This window comes from Aegilops tauschii, chromosome 4, assembly GCF_002575655.3.
Source record: "Aegilops tauschii subsp. strangulata cultivar AL8/78 chromosome 4, Aet v6.0, whole genome shotgun sequence".
NCBI lineage: Eukaryota > Viridiplantae > Streptophyta > Magnoliopsida > Poales > Poaceae > Aegilops > Aegilops tauschii.
The window spans coordinates 334,162,102-334,167,486 of NC_053038.3; the positions used below are offsets into that span (position 1 = coordinate 334,162,102).

The 5,385-nt window shown below is 45.8% G+C and overlaps 1 long non-coding RNA gene across 1 annotated transcript; it reads right to left on the reverse strand.

The window, feature by feature from the left end:
- Window positions 1–705: 705 nt before the first annotated feature.
- Window positions 706–3,985, reverse strand: LOC120962531 (uncharacterized). The gene is made up of 3 exons (XR_005753281.3): window positions 3,384–3,985; window positions 3,174–3,302; window positions 706–1,260 (listed from the first exon to the last, which is right to left on the reverse strand). It is a non-coding gene; the product is annotated as an uncharacterized lncRNA (long non-coding RNA).
- Window positions 3,986–5,385: the final 1,400 nt, after the last annotated feature.

Here is a 5,385-nt window from a genome sequence, read left to right on the forward strand (position 1 = left end):
TGCCCATGAGTTGCAATGATGACATAAATACTACCAGTGAAATAAATTTACTTGTAGCAAATCACTATGGAGAAGAGGCAAGAAAAGATCATGCCAAGTTTACAACTGCAAAATAAACCATTTGCATTGAACATGTAACAAGTCACGGCCGCGTAAATGAACACATTATAATTTGGATGGAGTATATGATATAACAAGAACATCCATGTTTTTCAAAATTTGCAGCGATCCATGGGAAGGGATAAGAGCTACCCCTAACGTTAAAATTTTGTAGGTATGAATATATCTCTACCCCCCTAACATGGTCCGTTGAGAAGAGCAATCACCAGATAACCTTTTTCTTGCCAAGCAGCTTTGGAGAACTACCATGAAATTCTGCCCTCAGAATGCACAATGGAGAAGAGTAAATTCATCAAAACCCCTACCTAGATAAATCAGAAATTTGAGCGACAAAACGGGCATGGAAAAAATATTTCAACGATTGCGAACAGTTGATCAGAGGGCACGCCCTACACTAGTCAGACTAAGGTCTCGGCAGTGCACAGATTACCAGCCAGAAAAATAGCAGCAACACACCATGGTCAACGACAGTCTAGAATGGCATCTCCTTCGGCCATACAGTGGTCCATACTCTTTGAAATCCTGGAAGAACAAGAAACCTTGCAAATTTGGAATCCCGAGTAAACAACATAACAAAAGAGTTCAGAAATATAAAGCAGAAAATTCAATAATCAGTACAAAAAAAGGTCTTTGTATCATAAACTCTATACATCCAAATCGCTAGGGAGATCCACCGCTCGACTACTCCTGCAAGGACGTCTGGCATGCTACACCTCTTACTTCTAAACACAAGAACAACTCAACATACATATGTGCTGAATGAAAATATCCTCATGAAAAGTTAAAATATTCTATCAAGGTTTACCTGTTACTACATCCTTCTTAAATGTCAGTCCTTGCATAGAATATTCATGTTCTAACAACATGTTGTATCATCCAGAAATCACATTCTTCATGAGAGACGCCCCTCACAATGGAAAATCCATGTCATAGCAGAAGTTACAGGTTGCCTTGATGAGAATATACTAATGGTCAAATCGGGCATCACCTTCATCATAGTTCAAGCCTTTACTGTCATTCCTCATATTGTGCACCATCTCCTAAGATTCTTCTTTCAGCGCTCCATTCGCTCCGTCCATGCAATGCAGCCATAACCATATGCAGCAAGACCCTTTTACAGGTCCATAGACCTCGGTTACACTGCAAGAAAAACAATGTCGACATTTCTGAATTCCACATAAGTGCTAAAAAGTTAGCAAGGCGGAATGAAAGTTTTTTAGGCTTTTACTCATTGCATTTATGCAACTGTTTTTTTCTACAGAATGTAGGATACACACTCAGATATAAGATGTTAATGCACTTCCAAGATCTATTTATGTATCGGAGGCAGGAAATGTAGAGCTTTGATATTCTGTATTGCCAATGACAATAAAAAATATGCCAGGATGAATCAACTAAAATAATTGGACAGAATCATCTTTATTATTGTTCAAAGGAGAGAAAGAAAATAGAAAGCCTTCAATCAAAATTTTGTAGTCAACAACCATTGTACAAATTTTAGTTTTACAAAGTACTATAGTTCATTTTGCATAAAGCAAGATGGCAACATTCTAGAAACAAAGATGTGTTCGTGTTCATCTAAAGTACAGTTGGCATAATTTTTTCATCCTGCAACTACATTCTTTTGATACTTTCGTGGGCACTATAATCTAAAAACAGTTGGATTCAAGGGCAAGCCTACTCGATCCTCTAATTCCCCCCAAATTTGCAAACATTGCTGACATAGTGAATCAGCTTCCACCTAATAAGATCAGTTTTAAACCCATCAAATAGATCCACAAATGGAAAGGATGTGAGCAATTGAACATACGCCGAGATAATTTAATAAGGATCAGGAAATATGGAGAAGGGAGTAGGCGGTGAAGTGTCTCGGGTTCCCTCCATCCATGGCGGAGGATGTGCCGGAGCGGGGACGACAGCGAGGCTTTCCGGTGCATGCTATCGGACGGAGGAGGTGGCCAGGCCGTGCCATAGGTGCCCCAAGCCCGAGGGCCCCGTCGTTGCCACCCGCCATGCCAAGGGCGATGGTCAGGGCAGCAACAGCACCGCAGGTGCCGCGTTGAGACATGCTGCGCTTGGCGAAGTAGACAGGGAGGTCGCCGGCGGTTCTTTCAGACCTCGACGCCACTGGTGAGGGTGGCGTTCCCCTCCGGTAGCGACGCAACGCTGTCAGTGGTGAGAAGGCGTGACCACGCCAGCCGCCCTCGTTCCTCTCGGCCCCACCGCTCACAGACAGAGAGATATGAGAATGGAAGGACTTCCATGGGAGAGAAGAGAGGATGCGCTGATCTGTGGAGCTCGGCATTAGCCCATCACCCTGCTTCACATATGCCACCACCGTCGTCAAACAATTTTTTTTTGAGCCAGTCGAACAAAAAATACATCCCAATATTTTTGTTCCTACTTGCATTGGTTTGTGCTACTCGTAAGCACTTTACTGTAGTTTCATTTCACTTATTAAGTTCAGACGTAAGGGCTTGACACCCACGGTGGGCATTGCTGTCAGTTTGTCACTGTTGTGGAATAACCAAATGCACATTTCACACATACAAACATTAGTTAAGAAGAAGAGTAGTAACAATTTTGCATGGATCACATCACCCTTGGGAAAGAAAAATCAATTAAGAATTCCCATCCCAATTGCTCAACATCACAACACGTGCAACTTGAAAGGCAGTAGACTTTTCTACAACAGGCTCCTTCAGGCTTAGTTGTGTATACATCACTTTCTCCGAATAATTACATGATTGTACTCATCATGCTCTTATAAGCACCTAAAGTTAGAATGCCCTCCATATAAAGGCTTTGACCAACACAAATTCAGAACACTACCTGCCACTTTTGTCTGTTTATCCATTTTGTGTGTTCAAGTTAAGATTTTGTTTTGTTTTCTCTTCATCACACAAATGCCACAGAAATCACACTCTTGCTTAAAAAAGACCCTAGGTGGAAAAAAATAGCTACTCATTTTTTTTGTAAAAAACGAAAGATATATTGTCTAGAAAAAAATCCTGAATATACAACTACTGACATGAGGAGTAAACCATACTCACATCAAGCATGTGATCCAAGAACGGTATCCCTGTACTGCAGTTTGCAACACCAGTGGCCGTCGAGGTTGATCTTGACATGTACATTTGACTCCTTGGTTACCCTCTTGACCTTTCCCAGCCTAGACGATACTGAAAACATTGAACAATAAGAGATATAGCTAGTAGGGAAGCTGAACAGCGGTGAGTTCGTCAATCATAAGAGGTACAAACCACTGTGGAGTCCTCTGGTGCTACCGGAGAGTCGTTCCCGCCGACGCCGGTGGCAGCCATGAAAGGCGACCTCAGGCTAAGCGATCGTCCGTATAGCCGCGCGGGGAACGCGACCACGCTCTGCACTGGTTGGCGGCGTCTGCCTCGCCCGTGGGGATCTGTGGCAGCGGTGGGCATGTTGCCGTACCGGTACGGGGCACGGCCGTGCGGCGGTGGGGCGAGACCTACGACGGAGTAACTGCCGCAGCTGCAGAGCTCGACCTCCTCGGCGTTCGAGGACTTGTCCACGTCGGAGGCTGTGGAGGCGCTCCCGTATGCGGCGCGCGCGGCACGTGGCCGCTCCTGAACTTCTCCGGAGGTGTCATGAGGCCGCCGATGCCCGCCCACTCACCTTCCGCACCAACTTGAGCGCTTCCCGGTCCAGGCCCTCCGTGAACAACATCGCCGGCATCCAAATCCCCAGCCGTCCTGGCACACCACCAACAAATCCACACACCAAATCAGAGAGACACCCAAATGCCGCGGCCATAAAATCGCGACGACCGAAAAGAAAACTCCTTAGAATGCCGGTGGGTGAGATTGGCGGATGTGGAGAGTTGTATACGGAGAGTTTTGATTAGAAGGAAAGTATTGATATTTGGTCGTTTCCTTGGTTGATTGGTGTTCGCTGATTAGAAGGAAATTGTTGATTAGAAGGAAAGAGTTTTGATCTTTGATTGTTCGCTGATTAGAAGCAAATGGTTGATTAGAAGCAAAGAAGAAATCAATCACCATACGTGAATTCATTGTGTTACCAAATAAACGTTGGGTTTGTCCGGTCAGTGGGAGGGGGAGAATAAAAAACCGACGAAAATAAACCGACGAAACTGGGAGGTGGGATCGTTACTGCGGGGGAATTGGGAGGTGGGAGGGAGGATGAAAAAAACCCAAGAAAGGTGGGACGAAAATTAACCGCGGAGACTACTAACTGAGACATTAGGAGTAGAGATAATATTGTTTTTACAATTTCGGTACATTCACTTGAACATCATATCCTTCTAGCACTGACCCTCTATCAAGCGGGCACCCTCTAGGACATCTTCAAAATAATGCTCTGGCGTGTGATGGTCCTTGCCCTTGGGTGGACTATTCGCTGCAATATCGGTGGCCTTCATCTTCGCCCAGTACGTCTTGACGCGGGCAAAGGCCATCCGTGCACCTTCAATGCACGTTGACCGCTTAACGGCGTCGATACACGACACTGCATCAAGAAGTCGCTGCACCAAACCGAAATAACTATTCAGAATTGGCTCAGTCGGCCATAGCCGGACCACGATGTCCTTCATGGCAGATCCGGATATCTTATGGAGCTCGGCCCACTGGGCCATCTGTTCGTTTAGCAACAGCGGACGCCTTGGCATGCTGAATTGCGACTAGAAAAGCTTTTCCATTGCATGTCCTTCTTGCGCTTGGAAAAACTGCGTCGCATCGGAGACACTCTTCGGCAAGTCCAAAAATGCGTCTGGAGAACTCCACATTTGATTAAGCGGGGCATACTTCGGATCTCCGAATTTAGTTTGTAATAAGAAGGGCTTACGACCGCTATCTCCCCAACTTGCCGGATCTCCTCCTGAGCCGCTTTAGACTCGGACCGTGCTTCTCTCGCCTCTTGTAAGGCCATATCAAGATCGGCCATTCTGGCTTTGTTATTCTTCTCGAGGAATTCGCATTGGACTGTGACATCCTTTAGCTCGAGTGCCATGGTAGATATTCTCTCCTCGTACTGGCGCCGAGCAGCCTGTTCGGCCTTCAACTCAGCAGCTGCCTTCTCGGCAGCCGCATTACGCATCCTGGCTTGCTCCTTGGCCCGGGCAAGCTCAGCCCGAAGGGTCTCAACCGCGGCCGCACTATCTGCAGTTATGCATATCTCAGTATATAATTCTTAGCTTCGTGCTCATATTATTATACATACATATACTGCCGCCCCAAAACATACCTTGCGCCTCGTCGAGCCGCCTGTTAA